The following is a 15136-nucleotide window of genomic DNA, read 5'->3' on the forward strand; positions in this document are numbered from 1 at the left end:
GGCTTCCTGTAATGCTTGCTTAGTGTGTTACGTAAAAACGCATGCAGCAACATTTGGGAAGATCAGTTAAATGTTGTGTGACGACAACACCGGCTGGCAGCTTCACCTGTGTGTGTGTTAAGTGTTTACAGCTCCGCTTCGAGATGTTGCTAATCTAGCTTGTAGCAGTCAGTTGACTGAAGCTTTTTGGTGTGCATTCTGGCAGCCCTAATGAATACTGGAGACAAGGAAATGAAACTGTAATCATGTTTGTGCGAGAAGAGAAAAGAGATTGTAGTAAATCACTGATATTGATATCTGCTTAGGATCATGGGATGTATATCAGTGGTTCCCAACAAAAAGGTCTCAAACCCAGCGAGGGGTCACAAGATCAATTTGAGCGTTTGTGAGATGTTTATATTTTGCTTTTTTTCTTACCTTTACCTTTTTATCAATCTCCTCATCTTACTCTCAACAAGAGAGCACATTTCTTGAATGTCGAACTATTCCTTTGAAGGATCAAAAGCCCAAAAGTGTTGGGAATCACTGCTTTAAGTGAAGGGTCAATGTAAAGTAGAACCACAAACACAACAGCTAAATAATATGAAGAATGAAGCGCTACAACTTCTGCTAGTGTTCTAGTTCTAGTGTTAAATGTGAACTTTGGGACTCTCCATTGGTCTAGTGGGCGGTCGCATATTTCCCCCACAGGATGCAGAGATTTAGCATCAGTTCTCCACCATTCACCTCAATACACATGAACACAACACCATCGCTACCAAGCTCATGTTCACTTATCTTTGTCGCGCTTCCCCTCTCAAACCCTAATGGAAAACATCTGCCATACGACATGCCGTACATGCACATTGGTCAATATGAAATAAGCAGCCTGCTGGTAACCAAGTGACTAAGACGTTTCACCGCCAGACACAATCTGCTCTGTCTAATCGAAAGCATCTCTCTGGCTTTCCCCCCAATGTCCATCACTTGAAACTTGTTATTGGGGACTGGGCAGCTCCTCTATCTTGGGAGTGATCTGTGATCTGTCCAATGCTACGGCCACCTTTAGAGAAAACACCGGAATCAACTTTGAAATGAGGCCATCATAAGCTGCCATGCAAACCCATTGTGATTAAAAGGCAATGTGCAGGAACCCCCCCCCCCCCCCCCCCCCCCAACCTCTGCCAGGTCACAGAGCAGAAATGCACACACATAATTAACACGAGCAAACATTATGACGCTCTCTGCTGAAACATAGTCATCCTGGCAATGTGTTGAACAAGATGAATTACTCTGCGGCGGGGGAGGAGAAAGAAACAGCCCGGAGCTGATCAACATGGAGCGGGATCGAGGTATAATCAGGCAGGCCAGAGCCGGAGCACACTAGGGCAGCAATTGGTGCTGTTCATCCAGTTCAACACGCCTGGTGATGCTGGCTGAAGAGACGGGGGGGGGGATATTTTTCTCATCGCATCGCACCGTAAAGGCGACACAAAGACGGTGCGGCCGGCCACGATGCGCTGCTGTCACCTGTGACGATCGCGCGAATGTCGCTCGCATTCGGGTCAGCCGACCCCCCCCCCCCCCCACACACACACACACACACACACACGCACACACACACACACACACACACACTCACATGAACGGACGGATGGATGGCGAGTCTAGCTCAAATGGGGGGGTTTCCATTTTCAATCCACGACCAATGCGAGCGCATGCACAGCCCTTTAACGTATCATAATAAAAATACTAAAATACTAAATAAAAACAAATAACACAATCCACACCACGCCTCGGAATAAACGGACACATAATAGCAAAAATAAAAACATCTGGCACACACTTCGACCAAAATACAACAACAGCCAGCCATATTCCCAGCAGGCTGTCACATTCTAGCAATTTTTTTCCCCCAAGCATTTCAAACAGACGGGAGGTGTGAGACGAGCGGAATGAGGAAACCGGAATGACATTGCACCTGCTTACTGTAAAATAGATTCCCTCGGGGGGTGGAGAGCCTCCTTTATTTCTCCCCTCTGGACTCCCCTCCTTTCCGGCCGTGCGAATTTCCCGTAATTCAGACCATGCAAAACAGGTCAGTCAGTCATTCCGCCCCGCCGTAGTATATATATTTCTTTCTGGGGGGAGGGGAGGGGGAGGGGGGGGGTTCCAGCGCGGTGTGCGAGAGGAGAAGGCAGAGCCAGCATCCGAGAGGAGAGAGAGCCAGCTGTGTGTGGAGAGGAAATGAGGAAGGAAGGAGCGGCTGGGCCGGAGCGCTGCGCACAGGAGAGGAGAGGCGAGGCGGCAGGAAGAGCCGCGGAGGTGCTCTCTCTCTCTCTCTCTCTCTCTCTCTCTCTCTCTCTCTCTCTCTCTCGTTCACAATACAACAACCCCCCATCCCCTGCCAGACAGACTGACAGACGACTTGGGTACCAGTGTCAGCAGCGACACCCACCGGGGACGAGAGGAACTACTGTATGGGGGGTGATTAATGCCACAGGGAGGCGGCAGCTGGAACAGCACCGATAGGCTATACTGCTGCAGGTACGACAGGACACAAATAACAAATAAATAAACACTCAACTAAAAATCCCAATTATAGCTATACATTTTTTCAGACAGAAAGTAATTTTAAAATGTAGTATCAATAGTTTTGTTATTACTGGAGGAAATATTTGTTTTTTTTAAATATATTTCGACCTTTAGCCTTAAAGCCTATCACGGATCCGTGACTCTGATCCGTGATACCGTGTATTTTATATTAAACATGCAGTGGCAACATAGCTACATTTCTGGTAGCTTTTCTGTTGGTGTTGCACTGGTGCTGAAGAATATGCATCACCATTTAGCATCCAAACGGACCAGCCTTTGCAAGCACATTTCAAGATGTCCAGTGTGCTGACAAGCTATTTATCTAGTTTGAAAACTCAAAACCATTTACGCCATGTTCACCGTATTCCTTAATGTTGGGCTTGCTGAAGGGAAGCAATGCACGGTTAGAGAACCAGAACCAGGACTGGGTGGGGAAGACTCTCAGACCCTCCCACGGTTAATGCTGACATGCTAATGCGATTTATGCCATGTCAACCTCAATATTGAAGGGTTGGCTCATCTAAATTACAACAAACAACAGAGCCCCTCTTTTTAAAGAGCCCCTTTTAAGCCTGCTCCAAATCAAAGGTAAGTGTGCTAACACAAGCTAGGTGAATCTGTCTGGATAACATTTCGTTGGGTCTGTCAGTGAATTGTTTCTTTTTAACACCTGTTGGTGTCAGTTTCAGCAAGCAAGTTCAAAGTTTCAAAGTTAACTGTATACCATAACCTCTGGCTCTTCTGCCTTTACATATTCCACTCCATTCTGTGTCCCATCAACTCTGAAACTCCCCCCCTGAATTAGGCTAGAATAGAACATATTATATATGCACAGACACATGCCAAATCAGGACAAAGCCTTTACAAGAGGGAGCTAGAACACAAATGGAGACAGGAAAAAAAAAAAAAAGTTTGTAACCCAGTTGAACTGAGCTCTGCGTTTCCTCTGACTCGCTTCTATCTCTGGCTTTATCTATATTTGTCTCTCTTTCTTTCACTTCCTCTTTGTCTAACACGTCTTTATTCAGTCAGCTGTTAAGCCATTTTCAAAATGACACATTCAGTGGCACCAACGGCGGACTAAATCTTGCACACATTGTTTTTGAAAATGACTCGGGATGCTCAGATGCATCTGCGCACATTGCGGCCAAACTGTCGTCCTTTTAACAGCAGAGGAGTCAGCGATTTGTTGAGACAAAACCTTGATTTTTATGATTTTAAATATAAGCATATGGTTGTACTTATGGAGTAACAATGCACAGTGTTTATTTGTGTAAATCTGGGCGTGCTCATTTATTTCATGTATCATCCCCAGTTTGCTCTCCTCACACTGTTGCTCGCAGTATTCATTTGAGCTATTCTTATCTGAAGCCTATCCTCTGCCGCTCTAATGACCTGACATCTCTACAGGGATCATTAAAGTTTCATCCGACCTAATCTAAAAAACTTGAAGTCCCCTTAAGCAAGTCACTTGTCTGCTCCAGTGGAGCTGCTCAGTGTCCATCAGTTGGGAAATGTGGAGGTACTGAGATGGTGCTCGCAGGCAGGTGTCATCGCGTGTGTGTGTGTGTGTGTGTGTGTGTGTGTGTGTGTGTGTGTGTGTGTGTGTGTGTGTGTGTGTGTGTGTGTGAAGCACAATGCTGCGGGGAGGACTCATTTACAGACTCATTTAAACCTATGTTAACATGGAGTGATACGTTATCTCGCAGGTCTTGGATCGAAGGTGGCGAATGATTATTGCACGAGACGAGTGTGATGACTATGCAGTGGTGGTGAGTTGTTAACCACACGGTGCTGTGTGTCTGAGGCTTTTTGGAACTGGCAAACGAAAAAAAACGAACACAGCACCCACCTGCCGCACTGGTGCACGGTGATGTCATGCCTGAGAGAGACGGAGAGAGAGAGAGAGAGAGAGAGAGAGAGAGAGAGAGAGAGAGAGAGAGAGAGATGGATTCTGTGAAGTCAGTCAGAGATAGAGTCACTTTGCCCTTCATCCATCAAATATATACATAATATATATAATCTGTAGGGTGTGAACCTTTTCTTTAAAGACACACTCTGTAAAGATTTAAAGCTTTAAATATTCCCATACGTGATCTGAAAGGTTGTTTATAGACCCCATTTAAACCTGCTATTAAAAGGGTTAGTCCAATGTTTTTGTCTCTAACTGACTAATAGGGAAGACAATTTCTGACATTGGTCCAGTATTGAGCCAAAGCGCTGTAGACGGCAGCTGCTCACGGGCTGTAATGTAATCATATTAGGGACAATTTTACACCATTCACATCTGCTAAAACTTCTTGTTTCTGCCACTGACACGCTCTGCTTGTCATCACAGGTGTCCGACATTATGGAAAGAGTCTCGCTCAAGGAGAAGTCTCGTTGTGAAACCTTGCGAGGTGACATGTTGCCGGAAGACAACGGTGGAGTGGAGGGCGTGAAGAGTTTGATGAGAAAGCGTAGCTTAGTGTTATCTAAACATTTTCAATACCACAGCTGAATATTTATCTGATTTCGACATTGTGGATGAAGTATTTGAATGATTTATTTGAGTCAGAGTATACCATGAAAAAAGCTCCTACAATTTGAAGTGCGGGTGGCTGTGCCTCAGCAGTAGAGCAGGGTCGTCCTTCAATCAGAAGATTGGCGGTTTGATTCCCTGCTCGATGTGTCCCTGGGCAAGACACTTACCCTAGAATTGCTTCCGCAAGCTGTGCCCGCATGAAAGTATAGATAGTCCTGATGGGCAGGTGGAACCTTGCATGGTAGCCCCTGCCATCAGTGAATGATGTCATGTACAGTACCTTGCAAAAGTATTGACCCCCCCTTGGCGTTTTTCTTTTTTTGTTGCCTTACAACCTGGAATTAAAATTGATTTTTTCGGGGTTTGTATCATTTGATTTACACAACATGCCTACCACTTTGAAGATGCAAAATATGTTTTATTGTGAAACAAACAAGAAATAAGACAAAAAAACAGAAAACTTGAGCGTGCATAACTATTCACCCCCCCAAAGTCAATACTTTGTAGAGCCACCTTTTGCAGCAATTACAGCTGCAAGTCTCTTGGGGTATGTATCTATAAGCTTGGCACATCTAGCCACTGGGATTTTTGCCCATTCTTCAAGGCAAAACTGCTCCAGCTCCTTCAAGTTGGATGGGTTCCGCTGGTGTACAGCAATCTTTAAGTCATACCACAGATTCTCAATTGGATTGAGGTCTGGGCTTTGACTAGGCCATTCCAGGACATTTAAATGTTTCCCCTTAAACCACTCGAGTGTTGCTTTAGCAGTATGCTTAGGGTCATTGTCCTGCTGGAAGGTGAACCTCCGTCCTAGTCTCAAATCTCTGGAAGACTGAAACAGGTTTCCCTCAAGAATTTCCCTGTATTTAGCGCCATCCATCATTCCTTCAATTCTGACCAGTTTCCCAGTCCCTGCCGATGAAAAACATCCCCACAGCATGATGCTGCCACCACCATGCTTCACTGTGGGGATGGTGTTCTCGGGGTGATGAGAGGTGTTGGGTTTGCGCCAGACATAGCGTTTTCCTTGATGGCCAAAAAGCTAAATTTTAGTCTCATCTGACCAGAGTACCTTCTTCCATATGTTTGGGGAGTCTCCCACATGCCTTTTGGCGAACACCAAACGTGTTTGCTTATTTTTTTCTTTAAGCAATGACTTTTTTCTGGCCACTTTTTAAAGCCCAGCTCTGTGGAGTGTACAGCTTAAAGTGGTCCTATGGACAGAAACTCCAATCTCCGCTGTGGAGCTTTGCAGCTCCTTCAGGGTTATCTTTGGTCTCTTTGTTGCCTCTCTGATTAATGCCCTCCTTGCCTGGTCCGTGAGTTTTGGTGGGCGGCCTTTCAGAACAGGTGTATATATATACTGAGATCATGTGACACTTAGATTGCACACAGGTGGACTTTATTTAACCAAATACGTGACTTCTGAAGGTAATTGGTTGCACCAGATCTTATTTAGAGGCTTAATAGCAAAGGGGGTGAATACATATGCACGCACCACTTTTCCGTTATTTATTTTTAGAAGTTTTTGAAACAAGTTATTTTTTTCATTTCACTTCACCAATTTGGACTATTTTGTGTATGTCCATTACATGAAATCCAAATAAAAATCAATTTTAATTCCAAGTTGTAAGGCAACAAAATAGGAAAAACGCCAAGGGGGGTCAATACTTTTGCAAGGCACTGTAGTGTTAAAGCACTTTCAGTGGTCGGAAACTTAGAAAAATGCTGTTTGCCATTTACCATTTACGAGGAGAGAGAAAGAGAAAAAGTGGGTGCTGTGACCCCCTTTGAGGCCCACAGAGGAAGAATGCTGAATTGAAATGTAGGGTTTCTGTTGTCAGAAACTTGTCAGTGGCAAAAAACAGCAAAATAAACATCGCCGTTGCAGCTGGTTTGGCGGCTGCCAGTTACAGCGTTCTCCCTCAATACTGGATACATTTTTAGCAATAGTTGTCGCTATTAGTCGCTTAGACACAGAAACATGGAAAAAATCTGGATAGAGTACCTGGGTAATGACATCATAGGCTTTTGCATATTCCTGCTATGCTCGTTATTTTGTTTTTGGCCACATTGTGATTGGAGGAGATAGGGTCGGACTGAGATCTGTTTACAACTTGAGCCAGACCACCTCCAGATGTGGTCTACCCGATTCAATAGCATTCTAAGTATGATTAATTTTGCATCCATTTAGACATAGCTGGGAAAATTAACATTTTGTGTGTTTGTCAGTTGACCTTATTGGAATTTAAACATATGTGTCTGTTACACAAATCAAATAAAACAAACAAATACAATGTACAGCTATTGTACTTTAAGCCTTTAATCCATTCCAACTCTACCATTCAAATTTCCCAGCAAACTAACGTGTGCTATAAAAAATGCAGTTCTTGGTCCTAATTTAAAATTGAACAGAGTCAGATTAATGCAGAGATTATTTTGTAGAGAGCTCCTTCTAACCACATCTTCTATGGTGAATAAAACATGGCACTGGCTTCGCTGAGGTCTGAATCACATCCTTTAGACGCAACGTGAAAAGAATTCCTCCCTCTGAAGGTTAACGTTTACTGAAGGTACTGTAGGAAGACACTGCAGGTTTTATTGAGACATTCTGAGAAGCCATAATGAGATGTACAGAACTGTAAGCACAGGAACTAGAGATCCTCTTTGAGTCAGTGAATTCACATAGCTTCCGACGCTTGTTTTCTTGAGCACAACGCATTTCATCCATTCTTTAGGCATCATCAGCCCAAAAAACATGAAGTGTACTTTTACTCAAGTAAAAAGTACTAAGACAACCTTAAAACCCTCACCGACCCACTCCTGGAACCCCTGCAGTTCGCCTACAGAGCCAACAGGTCTGTAGACGACGCAGTCAACATGGCCCTCAATTTCATCCTCCAGCATCTGGACTCCCCAGGAACCTACGCCAGGATCCTGTTTGTGGACTTCAGCTCTGCTTTCAACACCATCATCCTGTCTCTGCTGCATGACAAGCTCTCCCAGCTGAACGTGCCCGACTCCACCTGCAAGTGGATCACAGACTTCCTGTCTGACAGGAAGCAGTACGTGAAGCTGGGAAAGCACATCTCAGCCTCCCAGACCATCAGCACCGGTTCCCCCCAAGGCTGCGTTCTTTCCCCTCTGCTCTTCTCCCTGTACACCAACAGCTGCACCTCCAGTCACCAGTCCGTCAAGCTACTGAAGTTCGCGGATGACACCACCCTCATTGGACTCATCTCTGGTGGAGATGACTCCGCCTACAGGTGGGAGACTGACCGTCTGGTGACCTGGTGCAGTCTGAACAACCTAGAGCTCAACGCTCTAAAGACAGTGGATATGGTTGTGGATTTCAGGAAGAATGTAGCCCCACCTGCCCCCATCACCCTGTGTGACTCCCCCCGTCTACGCTGTGGAGTCTTTCCGCTTCCAGGGCTCCACCATAACCCAGGACCTCAAGTGGGAGCTTAATACCAGCTCCATCACCAAGAAGGCTCAGCAGAGGATGTACTTCCTGAGGCAGCTGAAGAAATTCAACCTGCCAAAGACAATGATGGTGAACTTCTACTCCGCCATCATTGAGTCCAACCTCTGCTCCTCCATCACGCTCTGCTGAGAGGGTGATCAGCTGCAATCTGCCGTCCCTCCAGGACTTGTTCGCCTCAAGGACCGTGAAGCGAGCAAGAAAGATTGTAGCCGATCCCTCTCACCCTGGACACAAACTGTTCATGCCCCTTCCATCTGGCAGGAGGATGAGGTCCATCAGGACCAAGACCTCACGGCACATGAACAGTTTCTTCCCATCTGCAGTCGGGCTCATTAAGAGAGCCCGGGTCCCCCACTGACTCTGTCATCCCCAGGACAATTTTCCTACCAGTCACTCCCCTGCACATCACTTCTAGGTTGTTATTTAAATACACTTGACACTTTTACACTACACTTACATCTCACTTGTATATAGTGCTGTTATCTGTTCGTTTGTGCACTTTATTTTATATTGCACTTTATCTTATGTTTCACTTTATTTTATATTTCTCTGTAAATTTGTATATGTTTCTACTTTGCACTGTGTTGTTTGTTGTTGACTGTTAAATGTTATGCACCTCCCGTCATGTCAAATTCCTTGTATGTTCAACATACCATGGTAATAAACGATTCTGATTCTGATGTGAAACACAATACAAGTCAAAGTACTGCATTCAAAAACCCACTTAAAACGTTATTGGATTTTAATACAGACGCATTGTCATCTCCCCCAAGAGAATAGTGCAATCGCTCCCGTGTCTCTGTGAGTGTGTGAGCGCCTCTGTGTCTTTCCACAGCTAATCTCGCTTTCTGCCGCAGCAAACTGCATAATATTCTGGTTGCCAAGTCATGGTTGCATGCCCATGCACCTGTCATGGTTGCGGTGACTAACACTTTGTCAAACACATCTTTTCTTTTGCCTGGCCCTGCTAGTGACAACACAGCTGAGTGCACCGCCGACAACCAGCCGCTGCCCTGCGCCCTGAGACACAGTGTGGGGAAACACTTTTAATGTTTTGGACGGTGTGTTTGGCACACCTCCCGCTTTTTCCTGGTATTTATTGTGTTTTCCCTCTCCCGTGTTACCAGTACCTCCCCGTTTGTCTCTCCTTGTGTGTATGTGTGCGTGTGTGTGGGCGTTGCCGTGGTTTTCCTGGCTCTCCTTGCTCCCAGCTCTGCTCATCATACACACCTGTTTACAATCAGCTCCTCCCCTCTCCTGGCTCCCTGCTCCCCATCTTTTTCCCCACTTGCCTCACGATAAATCCTCTTCAACTTCACCAACCTTTTGTCAGTGTCCTCTTCGAGCCTGCTGCATACATCGTCTCTTGTTTTCGAGTTTGAATTAAACGTGTTTTACGACGCCCTACAGTCCATTGGTGTCTAGCCGGTGGTGGGGGGTTGGCCAATTGTGGGTGGTATACATTCAATCACACAATACAGCAGTGGTCGTTTCAGACACACCTGACAGAGATCTGACACTCTACCGAGTGCACCTAATTCTCTCTGTAATAGAGTCCCCTATTACTAGCGTGCGTCTGTAGTGCCTGTTAAAATAAAGATTACAGTATAGCGGACCCTCTCTGCAAAGGCAGGAAAATTAACACAAACCATCATAACACAGTCAGTGAGGCTGCATCGACCTCAGGTGACTAGAGGTTAGTAAGAAAGGCTAACAGGGAAGCAACTAAGGCTAACGCTATGCTCGTTGTTTAGCATTTTGTTTTATTAATGAAATAATATACTTTAAAAAAAAAAAATTTAAATATATGTAAATCTTAGCAGTCAAATAAATGTAAGAAATACAATATTTACCTCTGAAATGTAGAGGAGAGAGAAGGGAAACACTTGAAACTGCTCTTTTACAACCTGATATGGTATATATACATATATATATATGTATATATACATATATATATATATATATATATATATATATATATATATACATATATATATTTTTTATTATCAAACTGAAATGTAGGCCCATAGTATATTATAATCATGACATATAGTTGTTTAATTCTGTACGTTTTAAGGACAAGTAATCGTGGCCTGTCTGCTGATTTGAGTGGAACGGCCTTTAGTGAAGACATCATTCACGGAAAGACAAGGTGGAACAACTGGAGAAAAAAAATACAGGACAATTACAGAGAAGTGAAGCACAGAGGCGCAGACAGCCAGTGAATAAGCGAGCTGTGCCTCTCCAGGTCCTGTCACTGATCGGAAAGCAAAGCCTCTGAAGCTGGTGAGAGTGAGCTGATCTCAACTCTTTGGTGCTAATTAGATTCCCTTTTAAAACTTTCCCCCTGAAATCCTGTGCAATATGGAAAAGGTGTTTCCATAGCTAAGCAATCTGAGATGCTTGTAGTGGTAAACAGTTTCAGAGTCAAGAAAGGTCAACACATTTATATTTTTGTGTACACTGCACCGGTTTTTGTGTGTTTTGTTATCTTTTCTTCATCAGGAGGAAACTGAAATCATCCGTATTTTGTTTTTACAATACAGCTACTGTGTGTGAGTGTGTGTGTGTGTTGAAGAAGGACACTGGACGTTTACCCCCAAAGGGAAATGACTTAGTTCTGTAACATGGCACTTGGTGCAGCACGGCAGGATGGACTTGTTACAGAAAAACTGATTTAGAAAATGTACAGTATGGTTGGAAATCATATTGCTGAAAATATATGGCAATTTCATTATGACATCAATAATTCTAAATATATAAAAAATGGGCCTTTAGTCCACTGAGACTGCCTCCTCACATTGTTGTTTTGTATGGAGTATAGTTTCATAATCATATAGCCACATGATGTTTGTTGACTGAAATAAAAATGTAACTAGTTTCTCTTATCTGAGGTGTGTTTATTCAAGTTGACGGCAGCGTCACCCTGTGGTATAAAAAAGCATTGCAGACAATTATCCCCTGGCATTATTTTGTTACTGACAGGCAGACAGAGGGCCAATCCAAGGCCCAATCCGAATGTCCCCCCTAAAGCCTCAGACCCTGAACCCTCAAGGACTTACTGACATCAAGTGGTTGAGTGTGAGAGAATGTGAGGGCTTGAAATTATATAAATACGAATGGGACAGCACATGAAAACAACATAAATATGATGTGTAATTGTGATTATTTATATAATACTTTGTACTCCCTGATTTGTGAGGAAAGAGCCAGGAAGACATCAGTAAGTCCCTGAGGATTCAGGGTTTGAGGCTTTAGGGACATTGGGATTGGGCCAGAGGTTTCCTGGCTACAGTTTTATCATTATGGAGGTATATATATATATATATATATATATATATATATATATATATATATATATTTATATATATTTAGCTGTACTGAATGGTAACAGAGCACTGAAAGATTAAATACAAATTTGACGAATATGAGAAAATAATTAATATTTCTCTCTCTCTGTATTGCTCAATCACAGGCACGCGCATCACTAAATGCCATGGAAACAGACCCGACCGAGGTTACTTAAGGCCTCAGAACTTTATGATTCCTCACTCTGCACTTGGACTTCAACACAAGCGGAACACCTCTTGTAAATCCAAACTGTGTAGAGTGAACTCTCTGAGTTTTGAACTGCTTGAGAAAATATACAGGACACAAATCTTTTGGAGAACAAAACTACTGGATCACTACTATCGTGGGCAACAGAAGAGCCTGAAAAAAAGTTAGGTGAAGGGTTAGGGTACCAGACAGAGGTAAAAATGACTAACGTTAAGAAAAGGTTTCCAAGTCTCTTTTAATCAGGTATTGATGGCCGTAACACAGGAAGCAACATCCAGGATCTCCTAGACAACAGAGAAGATGTGTTCACTCTGCACCAGATGAGAAGGATGGAGGACCACAGGACCAGATGGAGAGCGACGGCCGCCTTTCTTTCAGTGGGCTGAGCAAGTATTCCCTCACTTATTACTGATACTTAGTATCAGTAATAAGTGAGGGAATACTTCTAGTGAAGATTCCATCACTAGAGGCCAGATCAACACAACAATATAAAGGTTGTATAGTTGAGTTTAAAGTATTCATCTCTTGTGTTTTTGTCTCACAGGACAGGACTCCTCTGTGCTTTTGTCTCACTCCTGGGGCAGCTGAGAGTGGACGTCAAACAACCCATCATCCCAGGACGACTCACACCCACCACAGACCACTGAACCACTCTCAGCACCCCAGTGAGTCCCTGACCCAGTGAGTACGGTGACGTTCTCCCTGCCCCTCCACCCGGACACCACCCGCTCCACCCACCGGTCGAGAGGACGAGGAGCATCCCGTCCCCACCAGCACAGAGGACGTAGTTTGTCTCTGTCTGCTTCTTCTGTGCTGGTGGGTTTGAGAAGCTCCTCACACACACACAGGAAGCTGTCAGCAGCTCTTTGCATCTGCTCACAAACCAAGAAGGAGACAGAAGGTTCAGGCTGAACAAGAAATAATAATTCTAAAAGCTTTAAGGTATTTAATTTGTCACGTAGAACACAGTATGTTCATGTAAACTGTATGCACTGTATGTATAGTGTTTATTTACAGAGCAGCACAATAGAAATAAATGTATGACAAACTTTCTAAATATGTCTTTAAATTAGAAACAATATCATAATATTTTTAATATAATTCAAAAATCTGGCAATGAATGACAATTCATACACAATAAATATTGTGCAAGTGATAATTTAATATCTTTTAGATTTTCATTTGACTCAAAGGCATTACTGTTAGTACTGTTAAGTATTGATAATCCTAATATTACATGTTGATATAAATAAAATGGGGAAAGCTTTAGATTGCGTCCTGCAACGTGCAGCATAATTCTTCCCAATGTAATTCAAATTAAATCATAAATAATTGAAATGTTTACTGATTGTTAACCAGTACAGAACGTAATGATACATACTACTCATGTAGGTGCAAAGGAACAAGATGTGACGTTAATGAATAAAGAGGGAAACAATGTGGGAACTTAATGAATTCATATCATTATTATAATTTTTTATAACAATGCTGTATTTTTTTTTCAAAATGATCATATAGAACTTATCAACACTGGAGAGGCACAGATGATAACAAAATAATGAACTACATACTGTTGGCCTAAATAGATCATTGAAAATGTTGAGTCATTACACACATCAAAATGAATATATGATATGATGGTCATCTTGTCATATCACAGTTACTGATAGGTCTGTCATTCAAATGTTTAGGCAGCCAAAAGAACACATTCACCATTACTCAAATTCTGAGAGTTCAGTGACAAAATTGATAACCTGCAAATTCAACGTCAATCGTTCTGCTGTCCTCGATGGAGCAATTAGGGGGTTCAGACGGCTCTCCTATGACCCAAATAAAAAGATGTCCATAACAATTTCTGATGACTTTTATTTATCAAAAATAGCGTCTTTCACAAATTTTAATCAAACATCAAATGCCAACATAACATGAAACAAATACCATGAAAATAAATGTCTAAACCAAGAGTGCAATTTATCATTTAAAGAAAAATAAATTACTTTAACGTAATCCAAAATACCTATATTTAAGAAAACAGAATTTAACAACAAAATCACAGAATAAAAAGACTAATAGCCACACCACTATTGTGATTTCAGATTACAACCAGCTGAATACCCTTCCACTCACATCCTTTCCAAGAATTCAGTAGCGTGACCCACCGAGTTCAAAGCCATGGTAAAAAAAAGAAGAGGAAAAGGGGCAAATACTAATGAACTCTATAGAGTTTAACTGTAATCTTAAGTACAGGATGGTCAAATGGAGATATTACAAAAGGACTAATGTCTTAATTCCAAGCTACGGTTGCTGAATGTTTGTCCCCGGTGAAGAGGCCGTCATTCTCCCCCTCAGCTTGATGAACTGAGCCGTTTGCTCCTGGCTCCCTTTAACAAAACAAAATGTAGAGTTAGTTTTATTTCACACCACAAATCAAAAGGAGCAAAATACTCAAGTTCAGTTTATTCGTGTAATTAATCTCAATGTTTGAAACTTTACTGGACTTTGAAAGTGATATTTCAGGTTCACAACCGATCTGCCTGAGCTCTTGTTGGTCCGTTTATGGACATAATATGAAGTATCAATCATTTGTAAAATCGTCACAATCTCAGTAAGATATTACTCAACCTCTGAGGTTTTAAAGTGAAGGCATTACAAGTTAGTTTCCAAGGACAATTACGGACGGATGCAGGCAGAAAAGCTGTAAGTAATGTTAGCTAGCTTGTCAGTTACGAACATCACGTAACTTAACCGATCATTTTAACAAACGTGATGTGATAAGGTCCCTTGTTTTTTGTTTTAACATTTGATTTAAGAGAGAGATACAGTCGATACTGAATCAAAACTTACAACCTTATGTGAAGGTAATTATGAAGACAAAAAAGTGCTCATGAGCCCCCATTGCCCTTGTTATTATAGACCCAGACTTCTTACTTAGTTTTAAACCCTGGGCATTGATTTTACTCAAGACAGAGTGCGTATAATTCGTATAACTATAT

At 42.6% G+C, this 15136-nt stretch overlaps 1 protein-coding gene across 4 annotated transcripts in view; it reads right to left on the bottom strand.

Annotated features, from left to right (window-relative positions):
• Positions 1-2244, bottom strand: part of ctnnd2b (catenin (cadherin-associated protein), delta 2b) — a 168947-nt gene extending 166703 nt beyond the window's left edge. For all 4 annotated transcript variants that reach the window (XM_068738059.1, XM_068738058.1, XM_068738056.1 and 1 more), the window contains exon 1: positions 1969-2244. The gene's annotated coding sequence lies outside the window, so the exon portion shown is untranslated. The remainder of the gene's footprint in view (positions 1-1968) is intronic.
• Positions 2245-15136: the final 12892 nt, after the last annotated feature.

Source organism: Cebidichthys violaceus, unplaced genomic scaffold (assembly GCF_023349555.1).
Source record: "Cebidichthys violaceus isolate CVI_PGR_0920_01 unplaced genomic scaffold, fCebVio1.0.p SCAF_8, whole genome shotgun sequence".
Lineage (NCBI taxonomy): Eukaryota > Metazoa > Chordata > Actinopteri > Perciformes > Stichaeidae > Cebidichthys > Cebidichthys violaceus.